This window comes from Equus asinus, chromosome 2 (genome assembly GCF_041296235.1).
Source record: "Equus asinus isolate D_3611 breed Donkey chromosome 2, EquAss-T2T_v2, whole genome shotgun sequence".
Taxonomy (NCBI): domain Eukaryota; kingdom Metazoa; phylum Chordata; class Mammalia; order Perissodactyla; family Equidae; genus Equus; species Equus asinus.
This window is the reverse complement of record NC_091791.1, coordinates 180,939,934-180,961,054: the sequence shown is the minus strand read 5'-3', so window position 1 is coordinate 180,961,054 and position 21,121 is coordinate 180,939,934. Positions and strand designations below refer to the sequence as shown.

Sequence of the window (21,121 nt, the reverse complement as noted above, 5' to 3'; positions counted from 1 at the left end):
AGAAAAGGTTGCTGGGGGGTGGGGGGGATTGCACTTGTCTGTACCTTTCTGCACCGAATCTCTTCACTCTTGCTACTGCTACCAGCCCTGCCTTTCACCTCACTTCAGCCGGTCTTGCATGTAAGAGCTCAACCAAGTTGTCGGCCCTGGTTCCCTGGGGAGTGGCAAGTGGCTGGACACACAGAGGTGGGTGAGCGTGAAGGCAGCTGCTCACTACCTTCCTGTCACCAGTTTCTCTAAGTCCCCCCCCAATCCCCCCTTATCATTTAGTCTCTCAGGGGGTCTCAAATCAGTCCTATGGAGAAGGATCTGAAAAATCCTGGTGATTTAGAAACTAGAGCTCCAGAAGTGATAAAGTAACCATACAGCTTATCTAGCCTAAACCTACTATCACTTTCTTTTTGGAAGTTCTAGTGAGTCATGATTTTTATGCGATTCCCATACAAATGGGAACGTGTTAGACGAGCTGTTGCCGGCAATCAGGGCCACTTGTTACATAACATCAGTAAGAGGGACGCAGGTGAGAAACAACTCTGATTATAGGTATTTAGCCCAAATGTACATCAGTTGTAACTCCTTAAATGTGTTTCTTTTAGCAGCTAATTGAAATACTTTATCAGTGAAGGTCTTGACACAACAGTTATACAAACATCCATGTAAGAACATGGGGAAATCAAATAAGACTTATAATATACACCTTAACAAAACGATGGCTTAATTTGCACTCCCTTTGTAATTTTAACTAAATATTGTGGTGAGTAGTTCTTACTTTAACTCCTAAGTCTATGGGCATTTATTACACACAATATGAAAATACTTCAGGAGGCCTGTGATTAACGCCGTGGTGCTCAGGCACAGTTTACAGAGACTTTCAATCAAAGACAAAAGGCTCAAGCGGATGATGAAACACAGGAGGAAGACGTACATGCACAACCTAGGACTTATTTCAGACGTGCTTGCATCAGCTCAGCCCTAGCTCTTGGTTTACCAGGAACGTCCCCAAACAAGCATTCTCTCTGCGCCTGGGCCAAGGCTGTCCTGTGGATTAGCCCCTAAAGTAGGGTGGCCAGATAAATACAGGATGCCCAGTTAAATTTAATTTCACAAAGAATGATTTTTAGTATAAATATGTCCCAAATGTTGCATGTGACATACTTATGCCAACTTATGCCCCTGGTCTTATGTGCTTACTCTCTGAGGCAAGATGCCGCGCAGGTTTGAAACCCCAGATCCAGAATTTCAATCTAGCTCAATAGTCCGGATCTCTTTTTGGATACGGCCTCACCTGCTGTTGCTTAGGCTTCGTCCTAACAGAGCATTTTGTTCACTGCATATTTTCAAAGAACTTTTTAAACAATAGTGATTGGAGAGAGACGTTAGCTGCCTCGCCACCAATTGTAATATAGAGAAAATTCTAAAATTTATTTTCTTCCCTCCACCCTCCCAGTTTCGATTTTTCGAAGGCATGTCCTTAAGCTTTGGTGCTTAGACTGTAAAGGGCGGACAGACACAGAATGAGATGGGAGGGCTCCTCCTTTCAGACTAGGCTTGTACCCCTGGGGTAGTCTCTTGGGGTTGTGGTAAAAGTAGCTGCTCAAAGGTTTAATTTAAAATTTTCTAAGTCAGGCCAAATGTCACCACTACTAAAAGCCAGTAACAAAGGAAATGGAAGAGCAGTATGGTAGAATAAAGAATAAAAAATGTAGAGCTGGCAGATACGGGAATGAGGCCTGGCTATGTACTTGAACCAGCTACGAGATCATAGGCAAGTCATTCAGCCTCCATGAACCTCAGTTTCCTCCTCAATAAAATGGGAATAGTAGGGCAACTATGGGAGAGATGCTGTGTGTAGAGATGACTTGTGAACTTCGTGTCTGATCTAGATGTTTGCAGTGGTGACGATGATGATGATGAAGACGAGAGCCAAGATGTAAAGAGACATTACAGGAAGGCAGTTATTGAAGAGAGATTTTAATTCAGACCCTAAAATTTTTACTGCCTGCTTGGTTCACAAGAATTATGTCCATAAGAGTATGGTTCTTAAATCGGTTGGGAAAAGAAAAAAATGCCGAAAACTGATCTAATTCTGTATACTTTTAGAAAAATCTTACTAAAAGCTTTTGTGACTAAAAATGGAATGTTTAGAGTAGAATATTTTATTTGTTTAGGATCATATTGAAAAATGGATAACAGAGAGGCAGAGTGAGAAACATTTCGTTTAAAGCCTTTTTCTTTTATTTTGGGTTAATACTCATTCAACAACCAGCCTATTTATTTTGTAAAAGCCTCAGATACGTTATTATTATTATTACTATTGTTATTATTATGTAACGTAACAATTTGGAGTTTTCAATTCACAGCAAGGCTTCCATGAGGTGTCGAGTGTATCCATTTGCTCAGTGAACAAGCAGAGGGAGCAAACGAAGAGATAGGACCAGAGGTCCTTGGGTCCCCTGTCAGCACTTCCATCCAGTCCTCAAGGAGAAAGGTGAAGGCTAAGGGAGGACTGAGCCTCAGGGCACTGGGTGCCAACTCTGATTGAAGAGTATTTATCCTTGTTTAATTTTGGTTCATTTTTTACTATACAACCAATATATGTATATGTCATAGAAAACTAGAGAGTGTGGATAAGCAAAAAGGAGAACATAACTGTCACCCCTAACACTACCTTCAGAACTTTGGAATGCTCACAGGGTATCGACTGGGTCGCTCTGTGTCCCCATGCATGCCGGGAGTGCTCTGAGGGATCCGAGTTCACCCCACTTTGTCCTAACCCCCCCAGGGGCCCATTACGGTGTTCTGCATGGAGGTCTTCCTCAACAGATGCATCCCAACCAAGGTGTTAAACTGGCCTGTGAGGAGAATTCCACTAATATAACTCCTGTAGTGATAGGACAGGATAGAAATTAAACCACTAGGTTATAAAATTGCACTTCTCATACCTTCTTTATTTCCCTTCACAGAACTCCCTAAAGTTCTGAACAAAATACAAAACCTTCCCAGAGAAATTCAGAATATAACTTAGTGCTAAAAGTCTTTGTCATCAAGGGTTCACCGAATTCTGAGCACCGTCTCTTTTTTTTTCTCAAAGATTGGCACCTGGGCTAACAACTGTTGCCGATCTTCCTTGTTTTTTTCTTTTTTTTTTTTAAGGCTTGGCATCTGGGCTAACAACTGTTGTCAATCTTTTTTTTTTTTTCCTGCTTTATCTCCCCAAACCCCCCCTGTACACAGTTGTATATCTTAGTTGCAGGTCCTTCTAGTTGTGGGATGTGGGACACCGCCTCTAGGTGGCCTGACAAGCGGCGCCATATCTGTGCCCAGGATCCGAACCCTGGGCCGCCGCAGCAGAGCGCAAACTTAACCACTCGGCCACGGAGCCAGCCCCTGAGCGCCATCTCTTAAAGGCCTCAGATTGCTTTTCTTTCACTTCTGATTTCCACACTTGCTCGTGAGGCGAGGGAGATGGAGTTCCAGCTCCAGGCTCACAGTGCCAACCACCTTTAGAATTCAGAATCACGTGACCCTGCCTGAGGGACTGAGGGGAGGGGAGGCCGGTGGGACCAGCCCACAGTTACAAACCTTAGTTGTTGGAGCAGAGTGGTTACTCCAGGTATGTCAGGGTCAGTCACATTTGCCCCAGGCCCAGATTTCCAGGGACTCAGTCCTGAGTCCTGGAAGAGAGAGAGGACTGTGAATAAAAACCAGAAGACCCATCCACACCCAGGAGATCCATCTTCACCCAAGCCCCGTAAGACTTCAAAGAGCAGGCCAGTATTGCTCTGGTAACATCCGATGCAGGGAGTAATTGGAAGGAGACATTCCCGTCCACTGTGTCCCAGACCACTGAGCAGTGTGGCCGTCTTTGCTCTGGGGTTTTGGTGGCAGCATCCAGCGTAACCTGCCCAGAAGCAGGATGGGTGGCCTGGAGCCCGTGCAGAAGGCAGTGGTTCCCAGATCGGCACAGGCACGGTGGAGCCTGAGGTGCAGCCGGACTAGCAGGGAGACTGCAGGTTCTAGTTCACAGTTGATATAGTGGTACCTGCAGGATGCAGTGGTACCCAGCGGAGCAAAAGAGCATAGAAATGGCATTTCCACAAGAACTGCAACCAAACATATGTGAGACCCAACCCGAGATGTGTCTCTGTGTGTAGGACAAACTCTAGAGCAGGCTCCATTTCAGCCTTCTCACCCAAGTCTTCCTCCCCAAAGTCAGTCCTGAAAGTTGTCATTAAAGTGATAGGATGATGGTCCTTCCCTGGGTTTGACTATGCTCCTCCTGGACTCAAAGCCTTCCTCTCGTTCCTGTCATACTTGGACAGGATTTAGGCATCTCCACCTCCCACCCCAGAATTTCTGGGCTAATTGTACTATTTCACCTCATAGGGTTGTTAGGAGGATTAAATGATGTAGTACTTGGAAAGGGCTTAGAACTGTGCCGGGCACATAGTAAGCCCTTCTCAGCATCAACTGCAGGGTGAGTGCTGTCAAATTCGCCTCCCAAACAGGCCCCAGTTTCTGCTTAGTGTGTCTTGAGAGAAACGTAGGCTTGAATTATGACTCACCATTTACTAGCTATGTTTCCTTGGACAAATTAATTAACTTCTTGGTAATGTGAATTAGTCCCACAGATATGGAGCACACTGTGTGCCAGACATTGTGGAAGGTGCTGCAGACCCGAGGACGAACAGCTGGAACGCGGCCCCCGCCTGCAAAGCCTGGTGGAGGCCAGGCAAGAATAATCCAGAGCTGTGAGGATGGCACACTTATCCAGTTGAGCTGGACCAATATTTAACGGATTAATCAAACAAATCAGCAAAGTAGAGAATCATAAAACATGTTATCTGTGTGCTGTAAATGTTCTATTTCAATTTATGCAGATCAGGGGTTGCCAGGGGATGGGCGGGGCCTGAGGAGTGATTACTTAAAGGGTACGGGGTATTCTTCTGGGGTGATGAGAAAGTTTTGAAACTACAGAGAGGTGGTGGTCACACAGCATTGTGGATGCACTAAATGCCACTGAATTGTACACTTTAAAATGGTTAATTACATATTATGTGAATTTGCCTCAATAAAAAAGTCATATAAGTGTATATTATTTTGCCAATCTTTTGATGTAGGGCTAAGGACTTTTCTTTAGGTATGTGTCCAATAATTGAAGTTCCAAGTCATCTTTCTGGCATAAACCACACCCATTTTATACATACATATATATATGTATATTTTTTTAATTTCTAGTTTTAATTTCTTTAAAATGGGACAAGAACTTAGATCCTGCAAATCTGTCTCAGAGTAGAATCTGTTTAGATTTGTGATTTCTTCCCATTTATAGCTTTTGCATCCATTCACGACATAACAGCAGTTTTTCAGCAACTCACATTTGTGTCTTCCTACATTATTTTTCATAGAGAACAACTTTCCTTCTGTACTCATATTTTATGAATTTACATAATATTTCATTGAATGACGTAGTTACAACAAGGAAAACCAGTATAAAATGAGTTTGGAACAAACACATCCGACTCTTGTTAAGCGTGCGATTCAATTCAACTAGTGGGAGCAGGAGTGAGCTGGGCTGTGCTCAGAGCAGTTGACTGCCTTCGAGCTCCGGTGAGGCCACGGCTGGAGTCACTGTGTTTTACAAGGGAAATGATGTGTGTCAAGTGAGTTGGTTAAGTGGAAGTCAGTTTTGAGAGCATTTCTAATACAATGGAGGGCTGAAAGACGGATATTTAACCTGGACTCAGGGAAGTGATTATAAGCGGAGACTTAAAGATTTGGAAGGACCCAACCAGAAAAAAAGCCAGGAGGTGGTGTTTCAGGCACTGGAAACAGCCAGAGAGAGGAGGCAGCACCTCCAGTGAAGGAAGAGCAGACAGTACAGCTGGGTTGTCAGGTGCAGCAGGGGACGTGTTGAAGAGGAAGCTTGGAGAGGGTCTTGCAAGCCACATTAAGAAGCTTAGACTTGATTTGGGAGACAGTAGAAATCCATGGAAAAATCTGAAGGAGGAGACTGACATAATCAGAGTTGCACTTTAGAAAGATCCCCTGGACTGCCTTCCAGGGCACAGATTAGAGATGTGGTGGGACAGTGGGGGGATGGGATGCCAGGTGAGTGACAGTGACAACCTGAACTGAGTGTGGTGCTGTGGGGGGTGAGGGAGAGGGCTTTGGGGCTGAAGGATAGAGGAGAGATCTGCTTAAAGCCCAGGTGTTTCTGGAGCCATTTACTGATGCAGAGAATGTGGGATAAGATTAGGTTTGGGGAGGATGAGTGCAGCTTGTAACATATTGAATCTGAGGTTTGAAGAAGCTGTGGGATGGCCAACAAGTAGCTAGATGGGTGACTCTAAAGCTAAATCTCGGAGGTTAAATGTGGCCAAAAAGTCAGTAAGAGAAGGAATGGAAAGTATGCCATTACTTTTAGCCATGAGGGGTCCTGTGGTGACATTGGCGAAGCCAGTTTTAGAGAGAAGGCAGGCACAGGTGCCAGAAGGTGGTGGGCTGAGGTGAGAATGGAGCTGAGGAAATGACTGTGTGTGGTTGATCATTTAGAGAATGTGGGTTTGAAGGGGTGGACAGGGTAGGGGAGTGCAGTAGCTGCAAAACAAGCAGGGAATGAAGAACACATCCAAAAGTGGCTGAGAGGAGTCGGTGGAAAGGTAAAGGTTGCCACTGCAAGCAGGAGGGGGAATAGGAGGGGGTTAAATGGGGAAGCCCACACTTGTCAGGGAATGCTGTGGGGGGTAAACGAGGAGGCCCATGTAAAGCACCAAGCACAAAGCAGGCACACGGCTGTTCAGTTCCTTCCAGTCTCTGTGCACTCTCCATGCCCATTATATGTCATTTTGTTCTCACCTACAACCTGCTTAGGCTCCTTTGGCCTGTGCACACCTGTAGTGTTAAAAAGCCCCCATGTAATTCTGGATGTGGTTTAGGAACTAGTATAAACGGCCTGATGTCTTGCCTGTCCCCTCTTCCCATATATGTCTGCAGTGCATGCACTGAATCCCCGTTTGGCAGATGCTTACTCTCATCTTCAAGGTCACGTTCAGCGGCTTAGCAGAGGTGATGGTCTCATAACCACATCCCAGCCATCTCATGTACACACTGAACCCTCACTCACAGAGTATCTGGCCTTCCAGTTCCTTCCACTAAGCCAAAATGGGAGGCTTCTGCTCATTGTGGAAAGAGGCTTTCTTCTCCCAGTGGCCTTATCCTAATGCTTATTTTTAATTATGAAAAACAATTATTAATAGGGTTAAATGCTGAGCCCATTGCTCACACACAGTAGGTGTTCAAAAAATGTTAGTTTCCCTTTACTTAGTTCCTGTTTGCTCATTGCTCACCTCTAAGTCATTTCTCTGCCATCACCCCCCTTTTTTTTTTGGCATTTTGCTGTATTTCTTTCCAATATTTCTGTGCTTTAGAAAAACATAGTTGAAACATACTGTATATATTTTTTCCCTTGCTATTTTAATAGGAGCATTTTCTTGTTAATATCATTAACTATGAATTTTGATGACTGCTACACATTCCATCTCACAGAAGTACCAGGATTCACCTGGCCATTTTCCCATTGTTAGGCTTCCAGGTGCTCACGTGTCTATACATAAATCTTCGCTCATATTGCTGATTGTTGTCCTACACTAGGATCCTAGAAGTACAACATTTTAAGAGGAATAAGGAAGCTCGTTTTGCATTAAGGATTGAAATTGGTACTGCTATTTTCTCACCAGTGTAGTACTAACTTTTCAAGTACCACTAATACAATTGCCAAAAAAATGGCTTTATGAATCTCATTCACCTTTTACACTTTGTAAGTAGCATCATCTTAAAATATTAATCATCTAATTGTTTATAGTGTTACATACCGTTTAAAGAGAACTACATAGATTTGATCCCCGCATTCTAGAAGTTTACAGTCCAAGAGAGACATACTGATGCAGGCCTACATGCTTAAGATTCACCAAATGCAGGCAAAAACTATTAAAACTAGTCCATGGATGGACATCCAAATGAGACTAGGGGAATCATATTTAAAGGGTGAGGACCACGGCACACTTATTACCTAGACTGAGGAGGGAAGAGACCAGTGGAGACCAGCTGAGACATCCAGTCTTCACCTGGGCCAAATATAAAGACCAAACGTGCAGTCTGCTCCTTCTCTCTGAAGGTCTCTGTCATAACCTATTTTCTCCTCTCTTCCGGTGCACAACAAGCGGCGGCTCTCGGGAAGGTACTGTACCCACCATCTGCTTGGTTCTTTCATTTCCTCTCCCTTTTCCCATTGGCCCAATTTTCCCATACCACTTTCCTGCCCTCAATCCCACCTCAGGTCCCAGACTAACAGTGCCCTTAATCAGCCGGGGCGATGGTGACTCTGGTTTGAAGAGCTCACCGGATCTCCTTTAGCTGATCAGCTGGGAGTTGTGTTTGGAAACTATGGGTCCTGACCGTGGCTGTCAGACCTCCCGGACACCACCTGCTGCCTGTCTGTCATCATCATCTTCTGGTACCATGCTCGTCTGGCTGGGCTTCCTCCCACCACTTCCGCTGCAGCTGTCCCCGAGTGCCCGCCTCCCTGACACCACAAGACAGCCCATCTAGATTCCAGGAGCAAATCCATCCTTGTCTGCCTCGTTCCCACCAAAGACAAAAATAACCTTAATACCAACAATAAATATTTAGTGAGAGCTTACTATTATTCATTTAATTGTTGGCCCTTCCGTTCCTGGCCATGACAAGAGACGTGCTGCAACTTAATCCTGAAGGGATCTGATGACACGTGTGGACAAACGTGTTAGCACATTATCACTGGCATTGAGACTAATGTCCCCTGTCTACCCAGAACAGGCCTAGGGGAGAGGGAAACCAGAACCCTACCTGTCTCCCCACTTCTGCACCACGTCCAGGAATGGTCCTGGCCCTGCAGCACCCAGCGAGCCAGCCACAGAGAAGGCAGACGTTGGAAGTCAAGGTACTGTCGTAAAAATATTCACTAAAACAAAGGCACTGACTTCATTCTTCCTAGGGATTATCTAGTCACTTTGCCTAGTTTTCTTCTTCTTCCTGAGTCTGAGCTGTATCTGTTTTACTGTGTTTCAGCTACGAGGGTAGAGAAGTAAATGAGAAAGAACTTTAAATAGCTTTTTTTTTTTTTTCGTATATTTGCTTCATGCTAATATGAACCTAGGTCTGAAAAGAAGTTTTTTGATGATCTGCGTATGCAGTCATCCGTGCTGGCTCTCTTACCTCTGACTAACTACGAGTTAATTATCATCAAATACCCATCCACCGAGGATGAGTTACAAGTTATGGCAGGTGTTTGGTGAATAATACTAATGCAATTGATTTTACTGTTTACTCTCTCATCTTAGAGTAATCAGCTGGTAAAACAGAAATTATAGATTGATACTTTAAAAATTTTTGTTTGTAAGGCTTCTGCCCCATCTGTATTAAATTTAAACTTTTTTCAAATTTATTTTACTAATTATATTTCCTGTGCATGAATTACATAATCATGTCCTTTGCTCATTTATTCACTAGGGTATTGGTAATGTTCATAAATATGTCTGAATAAATTTTCATGTGCTTGGAGATAATTCTCTTCCATTTGCGGTGAATATTCTTCTTTTGTTTTTATCATTAGTTATTTCTATTGCTTAGAAGTTAAAAAATTTCTGTAACTATATTTTAGCATTTGATTTCATTTCTAGTTTCTCTTTTTGCTCCAAGTATAAGAAAATTATCACCTTATAGTGGGACCAAAAATCCCATTCTGGGGCCGGCCCTGTGGCTGAGTCTTTAAGTTCGAGCGCTCTGCTTCAGTGGCCCAGGGTTTCGCCAGTTCGGACCCTGGGTGCGGACATGGCACCACTCATCAGGCTATGGTGAGGAGGCATCCCACATGCCACAACTAGAAGGACACACAACTAAAATGTACAACTATGTACTGCGGGGATTTGGGGAGAGGAATAAAAAAAACAAAAAAGAAAATGGGAAACAGTTGTTAGCTCAGGTGCCAATCTTTTAAAAAACAAAAAAAATCCTATTCTTCCCTTAGGGTTCCACTCCCCACCATCCTTCAGATCTTATACTGACATTCTCCGGGACTCAGAGCCCAGGCCCCATATCTCTTCAGTACATTATTTTCACCAAGTTGAACACTTGTGTTATCACTTCAACTGAGCATTTACCTGAAGAGTCCATTGTCCACCTGTTTATCCTGGATTTAGAACTATTTCCCATGTTTTCTGATGTCTAAGAGGTTTATGGTTTACTCCATTCATACCTAAGTTGGTCCCTAGGTTCAATCACTCATTCATCTACACATTCACCTATTCATTTATTATATGTGGCACGCAGACTCCAGGGGAGCCCCCAACGAGCTCTGCTTCATGGTATTTGCTCTTGAGTGTGGGCAGGACCTGTGACTTGCTTCTAACCAATAGAATACTTTAAAAGTGATGTGGTGTCCCGGTGATTGTGTTACGTAATCAAAGACTGTCTTGCTAGAAGACTCATGCTTGCTTGATAAAGTGAGCGATCACGCTGGAGAAGCCCACGTGGTGAGGAACTGCAGGCAGCCTCCAGCCAACAGCAAGGAGGAAGTTCGGATCCTTGATCTTAAAGCCACAAGGAATCTGGCTTGGACGAGCCCCAAACTCCTGGGATTTGATTGGGAATTAGAACACTCAAGTAAACATCAGTTAGAATGGGCTGGATCTTGGATTCTGTCTTTAGCTTTGCTATAAGACTAAAACGTTTCATCTTGTGTCCTAACTTTCCCATTTCTGATCAGGTATAGGGAAAAATTCAGAAGTGGAGTGATTTAGAAATGTTTGTTTGTTTGTTTGTTTGTTTTTAACAGCTAAGGTCCTATTTGGTTCACTGTTCTGAGGAGCTGAGGTGGAATTATGACCCCACTACTGTGCCTTCTAATGAGAGTTCTTTCTATTCTGCATTTATCAGATGTTAATTATTCATACTGCGTGATTGAGGATTTTGGGGTCAGAGACTCACCTGCAGTATTTGGAATACCAGCACAGGTCTACATCCACACAGAATTTATACAGCAGCTGGTGCTAGTCAAAGCTAATGATGGAATTTCAGTTTAATAAAAAGACCCCCAACCGAGCACACCATCTTGAAAAAAGTATACTTGTCAAACAGCTTTCAATCAGTTCAAGAGAGACACCTTAATTGGGAAGAGGAAGATTTGCAGAGGAGTTTGTCATGGTGCCAATTCCAGGTCAATAGCTGCGCGTCTGTCCTCTGGTAGACATAGCTTTGCTTTATACTCATAACCACGTCTATGTCTTCTCTGTTTGCAAAAGGAGGTCTTTGTTTCATTTGAGAATATTAAGTATCTTCTTTTAATTCACCCATGTGTCTTCAGAATAAACATGAGCAAAATTTAGACTTGTGATTATAGAGATCATATTTTTAAAAAATTGTTTAAATAAATTTTATATTTTTTTGTAACAGGAAAGCAGTGCTTATGAAATTTTTATATTTTCCAAAACCGTTTTGTCAGAAGAAAATTTTATGAATAAAATTAAATTATGGTGGTTTAATCATAAGAAGAATATGCTGAGCAATGATGATCTGGATTCATATAAAATTACTTTGGAGAAGCCTGTGTGTAGTAATCTACTAACAAACAAAAAGGAAGGAAGGATTTGGAATACTAAAGAAGGACGCGACTGAGTCATCACGTCTTAGTTTCTTTATTTCTTGAAAGGAGATACTCATTCAAACTGGTGGCCTTCAAGCTTTTTGTAGATGACTGTCTCAATGGCAGGTTTGAGGGCATTATGGACCAGGCAGGGCAGGCGGAGGGCCGGGCGGGTGGTGGCGCAGGAGCCCAGTGTGGAAGTCAAGGCAAAGCTGGAGGGGGGGCTCTGTAGCTCCATTTCTCCCTTCAGCCAGGGTCAATCTTTTCTTTTCTTTCTTTCTTTTTCTCTCTCCTTCTTTCTCTCCTTCCCCATCCCCATTCTCTTCCTTCTTTTCTTCCTTCTTCCCTTCCATCCTTTCTTCCCTTCCAAATTCGAGATCTATTTATATAGATACAAATTAACATGTAGAAATAATGAAGTTTCTGCATAAGATTTCTTTTGTAAAACGGAGTTCTACTGCTAAACAATTTGACAATCACTGGACTAGGCAATTCTAACTCCTCTTGCTTCTGTGAATTCTTTCTCTCTAGTAATTCTTCAATCGCTGTTAGGATTTCAAGGTCCAGGAACAAAATAGCAAGGGCGGTTGGAAATCTTTTAGAACACACAACAAATGTCTATCCTGTATAAATTATAGCTCTGCTAACAGAGATGTGGAACTACCGTCTAGTTTTTTTGGAGTAACTGTACAGAACAGGGCCGTGCTCACGTAGGTACACAATCTACTAGATGATGTTCAGGCGGAGTGGCAGAATTATGGCCTAATTTTAAAAATCAAAGCCTCTCGCGTTGAGAGAATCATACCCTGTAAGAGTCGGAGGGATGCTTTGAGGTCATTTTCCTCCTTTCATATATTCACCCATCCATTAAATCAGTAAATTGTTATTGAATTTGAGTGTGTGTCAGCCACTATGGTAACTTGTTCCTATCCATATAGAGATTATGCTTTAGTGGAGGAGACAGCAATTAACAAATAATCATACACACAAGCATATAATCACAAATGTTTATAAGTGCTATTAAGTAAAAGAGCAGGGTTCTCTGAGATCATATGTTAGCGAATGCACGAGAACTCTGGGCTGTGGAGAGTGGAAGTGACTTGCCTCCAGCCATCACTGCAGAGCGGGCGTTGACTCAGTCACCTATTCTCTCTGTCTCACCAGCTTGGCGGTGGAGGTTTAAGCCAATAGTACAGGGGGCTAAGTGATGGAAATCAGAAATCTGCGAGCTCCTTTCCTGCCTTCTCCACCACCTTGAATTGCTGGGCAGTTATGAGAGACACCTAAATAAATATCTGCACTAAGAATGGAAGCTTCAAATATTTGAAAACTGTTTTCTTCTTCGGTTAAGGTCTCTCTGCTTGCCAGGTGGTTGACCAGAGGCTGCAAATGGTTTTCAGAGTGACAAAGTCACAATTAAAGAAAAGCAATTACTTAGTAGCTACTGCAAGACTACTAATTATTGAAACTTCCAGGCTGCAACCAGATTCAATAGCTTCCTTCAATAGCTTCCTTCACAGTTACTTTGCTGTGAAACAAGAGGTTTTGTCCTATAGGAGGTCCAGTCCAAAATGTACATCAATTTCTATTACAAACCTTTGCCCAGATAGGTTTGCCAGACCTGTCAGTTAGAAGAAAACCCACGTTCAACCATCATTATTAAAATTATTGGCTAACAGAAACTATGATGAACGCATTCCCCTGTTTGGAGACTGAGGCAGTTGGGGAAGACTTCAGCCCATATGGAGAGCAAAGAGTTTGTGGATCTTGTCTCTGGAAAGGACCTGAAGAATAGGGATAGGGCAGGTGTGGTTGATGGCAGATCCATATGCTTTGGAGATCCAAAAAACACACAGCCCAATGGCATACTTCATGAACGCGGAGAACTTTGCCTGCCTCCACGGATGCCATCTACCTCTGGGGAGCACCTGCTATTGGGCAGCGACACCTTCAGTCCTTCTTAGCGTTTGATGAGTGATTGACTTCATCAATCTAAAGCCTAAATCACAGTCAAGGGCCATTAGTTTGGAATGTTTTGTTTGCTTTTATGTGACAAGATTTGCATTTTTATTATATTTAGAAATTATTTGCACATACACACTAATATGAATTTTTGCATTAATAAATAAATGGGATTATAGCTTATATGTTGGGGCTTTTGGTGCAGACTATTTTTTTCATTTTTCCTTTTGCAAACCTCCTCGCTCCTCATCTCCATTGCTGCTGCCCCACACCCACCATAACCCATGTTATCAGACTAGCTTGTATCTTTGCATATATTTTACCCATGGTCATATAATCCTATGTAAGCATATATATATAAGTACTTACACAGTCCCATGCATGGATTTTTTGGACCATTTTTTAAACCATAGGACTATATTATATACCATTTTCCTACATTTGTCTTTTTCACTAGGAAATACCTCAGGAGAATGTCTCCAAGTCAACTGGCATAGTTCTACTTCGTTTCCTGCTACTTCTTGGTGGAGGTGTACCATGCTTTATTTTGTTCTTAGTTTTCCGCTATACTGAACAACGCTGTGACTAATTGCCTTGTACGTGCGTCCTTGTGTACCGGGGCTTTTCTCCCAGAAAGTGAGAATTCTGAGTCAAAGGATGTGGCTATTTAATTTTAATCAGTTGCCAGATTGTTTTCCAAAAAATATTGCAACAATTCTCATTTCCACCAGCAATAATGAGAGCACCATTTCTCCCTGCATCCACACCAAAATGGACGTTATTGCCCTTTTTTCCTTTTGCAGACTGATGGGTTTAAACCTCACTGTTACTTCATTTTCCATTTCCCTAACTACTAGTGAGTTTGAATGTCTTTCCATAAATTTACAGGCCATCTGGTTTTGCTCCTTTGCAAGGTGATTATTTTTATTTTGGCTTGTATGTTGGAAGGGCTTGTTGTATAATGATCTTTTATTTTTCATCTATGTTAAAGTTTTTTTCCAAATTATTTTTGTTATCATTTGAAATATATACTTTTTAATATAGCTAAAAAATGTGCATCTTTTCTTTCACAGCTTCTAGGTTTACTGTCTTAGTTATGGAAATTACCCCATACGTGTACATTCTTTTTTTTTCACATGTACATTCTTGAAAAATTTTTATTATTTAATAAGTTTTTAACCCATCTAAAGTTATTTTTGTATATGAGTTCAACTTAATTTTTCTATATCGTTTTTTAAAACCCACCCTTTCCCACTGAATCAGACTGTCATCTTCATCATATAATAAATTCTCATATTTATTGGGAACTATTTCTCTATTCTATGTCCTGTTCTACTGATTTGCCTATTCCTATGCAAATACCTGATTTGGTTTAGTACCTTTATGAGATTTTTCTGATATTCCATAAAGCATGTCACTCCGAAGTACTCTTCTTTTCCTTCTTTTTAATATACTACTGGGTTATATTTTCAGGCATTTGTCCCTTTAGGGAAACTTGAAGGCCACTGAGGGTAAGCAGAAGTTGTCTGTGTCTCTCCTGGACAGAAGCTTTAGGGGCCAGCACATGGTTTGCCTCATCCACTTTTCCTGTCTTGGTGATGGCAGAGGCACTGGTTGAGATGAAACTTCTTCCAGCCTGGGGTCCTAAGCAACCATAATGAGCGGAGTCACCCTCCTGATCCACGTCGGACATGTAGAATGAGCGAGAAATAAACTTTGGTTATGTTAAATTGTAGTGATTGTTGGGTTATTTGTTACTGCACTGTCACCTAGCTCATTCTGACTGATAGGATTGCTGTGAGGCTTAAGTCAGACAAGACATCTAAAACATGCATTCCAGAACCAAGGGACAGATCAATAAGCGTTAGACAATATAATGAAAATTATTAGCAAATGGCAACTAGAATGCAGCTCCTCATGTCTGGAGACAAGGTTTTCTGGCCACACAGTTTAATTTCAGGTGATTAAGAAGATACATGTACTAGAAGAAATATCTGCCCTGTGTGCTCAACATCGTAGTTAGAAGTTCAATGCCTATAGAAACGCAAACCATTTCACATTGATAAGATGACAGTCCATTACATAAGGAAGGAAACTTAGAACACACTTGAAGGTGATTTGTATCAGGGATTGCAAACTGGTGGCCCCTTGCACCAAAGCTGGGCCATAGATGTGTTTTACTTTTTGTGTTTTAAAATCAGGGAATCTCTGTCTCATGTACACACACACACACACTTCTGGCTTCTCTTGAAAAACTGGAAGACCTTGCAATTGTAAGATCACATTTCTGCACGGCCCAAATGCCTGCAGTTGAGTAACTGCATGGTCTAGTTCACCAGTGGCTCCACTCCCACCCCTTGTTTTCTTATGCCCAGTCCACTTCGCCCATTTACATTTCATATTGCTCCAGGGTTGTGTATATATATGACCCCTGGATATTGATGGTGAATGAAAATTTGATTATTTCTTGAGCAGTAGGACACAGTGAGGTCTATGTACAAAGAAGATAGAACACTACAATGGAAGGAAAAGTGAGGTCCTGATGTCTACGCCTCTCGGCATCCTTTGATAGAATTGGCTAGTGGAGGAAGAGACATTTCTCTTCCTGTAGAAAAGAATAAAAATAGATCTTTGATACCTCAGCAGGAATTTTCATCATCAAATCAATTCCAGACCACCTGGGATAATTAATTCTCTTAGCCTCCTTATAGGGTGAGAATTTCAGAAATATCATCAGTCAAAAAACAAACTTAGGAAAACATTTGCAAAATCTTTTGTCACCTCGAAAGAATCTTAACACAACAAGCTTCTGAATTGCCATTAAAACCGTCAAATGGAACCTCCTCCCTCCTGTTTATTTGGGAAAAGGGATCTAACTCAGAAAAGAGATTGGATGGAAAGGTCAGAATCTAGATTGCTCAGTTTATAATTCCTGTGCAATTTCTTGAGCATTATCTAAACCCCTTCACATTCATATCCCTTAAAATCTCTCATATTAATCACATTCATCATTTTGGCTCCACTTTCATTAAGAGGGAAAACATCCTCATACCACTATCACCTTAGAGTCTGCTAACAGACAGTTTTCAAAGGCAGAATCTCCCAGTAAAAATATGCCTCTTGTTACACGTACAACCGATAAAACAAAACCAGCTTGTACGATGTAATGTCCAATTTAATTCAAGGTATTGGAAACCAAGGTATCAGAAACCGCTCCACAGTAACAACTGTCTTCTAAATTGTCTGAACTGCCAGTGGGTTTGAGAGCGGGGCGTCCTTGTCTCTTTAATGAGATACCCCTTTCTGTTTGCTGATTTTTTAAGAGTCATGAAGAATTGGTTGAGAAAGAAGGGAACGTGGACTACGTGGCTTTAAGTAATCTAAAACTCAAATTTATCTCATCAGTACAGTGTCACTTCAGTTCTGCTTATTTCTTGGACAGGAAAGAGGTGGAAATAAAAAAAGGCCTGGAGTAACCGCATGGAATGAAGAGGGACCTTCTCAAATCAGAGTTGAGGACTTTCCCACCTCCATTTTTCCAACACAGACTTTTTAAAAAATTTAATTAGCTTTTCATTTCAATACCTCAAACACCTCAGAAAATTGCATTACCACTGATAAATTATTAAAATAATTTTTTCTTTCAAACATAATAAAGATCATTTTCACAGACCTGTTATATAGCTTCAAATGGAAATAAATACAATAGACAAATGGGCTGCTTTCTATTTTCATTCTAGTTATAGTAAAGGAATTTCTTTGGATTCTGAGTGTTAACAGTTTCCTTTAAAAACTACTCTGGAAACCCTCTATAAATGAAAGGAATGTGCATAGTATGCAAATTCAGAGTGTGCTGTCCTCATTTACCCAGTGGAATTCAAAATAAGCCTCAACTTGTGAACATATTAAAGCAGATTGAAATGGATATTAGCGGGATTTGTAAGGAGAAGCACTCCAGTCGGTCAAACATGCTATGCGGGAGAACTCTGATAATGTTGTTTTACTGATAATTACCTGCCGGCTGTCACCTCAAAGTGGGATTTCCTGCAGGTTGCAGTATTTAAATATTACATTCAGAACCAAGCCTGCCAAGACACTTCTACCAATCTGGCCATGTCCATTTTATTTTACAATTATCTGTGTCTTTCTTCATGAAAAGCAATGCAGTTAACTCCCTTTTAATTGTGTGTGGCCTGTGTGGGCAAGAGAACATCAGCACCACACTCCCGCTTCCCTGATCCTGAGCGCGTTCTGCTTTCTCTCCCTCCCAGACGTCAGCAGACGCCGGAATTACTGGAAAGCGGCACTTCCTGACTAGCGTGAATGTTCATCTAACCCCAGAAACTAGTCGCGGGGGCAAAGCAGACACCACACACTTAGATTAACTAAAGGTGGTTTAAACGGAAAGGACCAACTTCTGTAGTCCTGGGCGGCCAGCGCCTGCGGGTCTTCCAGCTCTGCAGACAACTTCCTTCTCTCTGCCACGCCCCCTCCCCCACTTTTTTTTTTTCTCATACTGAACTCCTAATTAAATTTAACAGTTTCAAGAGTTTAAACTGTATACCTTTTTAATTGTGTCCTACTTTGTATTGGCTGATACACAAGTCTGAAAATGGATATTACAGCTTTTTATGATATAATATCACCCTAATTGGTGCTTCATAGGCAGTGGCTGAATTCTTTTCAATTAAGCTCTAACATACAGTAACTGTTTCTGCAAATGCTGGAAAGCCATTCACAAGAGAGGACTGGTACTGCACAATTCCGAAGTACCTTAATGTGTCAAAAATGTTTTGTGAAGAAAGCTACACTGTAAATGCAATCACCTACATTGGTGTTCCCATTGTTAACTGGGAGTGAAAGTATTGCTAATTGTCCTGCGTTTTAGCTGGGTTTTTAAAGCATTATGTAGTAAGTACACCGGAGGGTCAATTTGTGAAGTGAAATACTTAGCATGCAAAGCGTAATACAAGATGCTGTGTAATACTTGACCTCTCAGCATAATAAACGTAGCAGTGAAACGCTGTGCATTCAGTAGTCACTGAATAGAGCCTTCGCAGTGGAACAAAACCAGAAAATGTTCTCTTCATTCCTTTTTTTTTTTCACTAAGAGAAAATTATTCTTTATAATGGCCATTGCAGCAATTAGCTGGCATTTGGTAGAATAAATGTGCAGAAATAGCAATTTCTTATTTTAAATGAGATTTTGTATGGAGCCTGCAAATTACTTGAGGTATATGAATAATTATGCCTTAGCTTTATGCTACAGAATAGGGTGTGGGTGGGTATAAAGATTTCCTATTTGCAGTTAAATGTTTAGACATTTTATTATTTTAATTTCACTCACAGTCTGCCTGGATTGACCCTGCTTTCCCATTGATCATTTCATGTGCGCCTGGAAGCAAGTGTGCAGATGGCGGGAGACTCCCAATTAGTGCGCTGTTTTTATGAATGTGACATGTAAGTGCAATCGGGTCTCCTCTGCAGGCAATGGTGGTGTTGAGACTTTGGGATCCTAAGTCAATACAATTTAATAATCTGCATGGAATGAACGTTTATCAATATTCTCTGTGGTCAAATGCAACTGGAAACTTCATTAAATTTTTATCCAAAGTTTTTCATCTTATTGAAATGCATTCTTCCAGGCATTCATGATTCATCCAATTAGCCTTAAGTAGGGTATTTTTTTTTCTCTCTCAAAGTGATTCAGTTAATTATGGCCATACATTCATAATTATAAGGTGGACGAGTTGGGTTAAACTGAAATTATGAAATCTGCAGGGATAGTCTATGAGGTTTAGAATGTAGAATATAAAACAGAGATGAATAAAAGTGAGAGCAATGAAATACTTTGTTTTAATCCCCTTCAGCCTATGCACCCCAGCTGCTTTCTCAGAGGGTTTTGTGTCTTTATTTATTCACTTATCATTTGTATCCAGCAATTTCTAAAACTTTATTTGAAGCAAGCACATAAGGAATAATATATTTTGAAAAAAAGCAAACTACAAATACTAAGAACACAACTAATGTGTTGAAAGTTATTTTTAATTTAGAAAAATTAAAGATAACATATAGTCATTTACAAGTTAACTATTCAAACAATTTTTAAAAAAAGCTTCCTTTCACCCACTGACCACCATCCCAAGTTCTCTTACCAGATGTAACTACTTGAGCCAGTTTCTTACATGTTCTCTTTCCACATTTTTAAGTCCTTTCTTCTTATTTCAGTCCATCACACATTTTACTTGCACATTCTAATTATATATATTCTAGATAATATCTTAAGTTTCAAGAGTTTTGTTTTATTTTTCCCTGGGCAACTTTTCTAGCTCAGGAACTTTTTTTTGTCTTTAAAATTATGTTTTTGGATTGTTTTTCAGCTAAAAGAAAAGACAGTCTACTCTAATTTTTCTTTTACTTAAGACCTAAGCACATACAACTTTTTATTCAAATTAATTTTCTTTCTGTCATTGAGTGATGCCAAAAATTCCTCTGCCAGATGCTGTAATGAAGGCATCCCATTATCGAATGATACAGCTCGCCTGCGAAATGCAACCTGTGATGCCACAAAATTGGAAATAGCCCCAATTAGTTATTGTTAATCTGGGTAAAATGAGGATCTCACACAGCAGGCAGATATGGATCCCTCATCTCTCTGCAAACAAGGCTTGTCAGCTATACTCCTTCACAAGCCCCAGGGAGGGAGCCAGGTCATTACGTTACTGTCTTTGCCCAATGGTCATGCTCAAGATCTTTAACAAATTGCAAAGCCACTGGCCAGAAAGAGTTGTACATGATTTCTGTCCGATTTTAACTCCTCATGATTTTTTTCCCCATGGGGCAAATAGATTATAATCAAAGTTTTAACATTTGAAATGATTTATAGCAAACCCAGGTAGTTGACTGCAAGAATAATTTAATTTTTAAAATTGCATCTATGAAATGAAAGAATGCCCATTATAGCACTTTTCTTTCTAATTATTCCTTTCTGAAATGTTCCTCTTGAAACTTTCTGAAGGAGAAGCCTGTGGTGGACTGAGGGTAAAATTTCAGCCGTATCTTTGTCAGGTAGATAGAAGTGCCATTTAATAACTGTATGAGTAAAGATGTTGAGGTATTAAAAGAGAGAGAAATGGCAACTGTGTTTTCATGTTGCTGTTATTAGAGAATAATGCCTCATTCATGGTGATCACCTGGATCTTTCTTTTCATAAGATATTTCATGCCATTGTGATCATCTAACAAATCTTCACCCATCCTGAGAGGTTAACAGGGGCTTTATAGATCATTTAAAAAAAAAAAAAAAGGATGGCACGAATAGTGAAAATCTGTTGTATATTGAACTATTAGTCTCGCATCATTGGGAATTTTGTGGTGTCATTGCCATACAATCTAAAGACAATATTTTCACCTGGAACATTTACCAAGGTATCATTTTCTCGTTCAAAACTCAAGAAGAATACCTATGTCGGGGATGCTA

General features: G+C 41.0%; 1 long non-coding RNA gene across 1 annotated transcript in view; it reads left to right on the top strand.

Annotated features, from left to right (window-relative positions):
• LOC139044555 (uncharacterized) overlaps positions 1 to 5,092 on the top strand; it is a 30,601-nt gene extending 25,509 nt beyond the window's left edge. Inside the window, exons 3-4 of the long non-coding RNA XR_011501567.1 lie at positions 2,361 to 2,488; positions 4,624 to 5,092. This is a non-coding gene — a long non-coding RNA (uncharacterized lncRNA). The remainder of the gene's footprint in view (positions 1 to 2,360; positions 2,489 to 4,623) is intronic.
• The last annotated feature ends 16,029 nt before the right edge of the window (positions 5,093 to 21,121 follow it).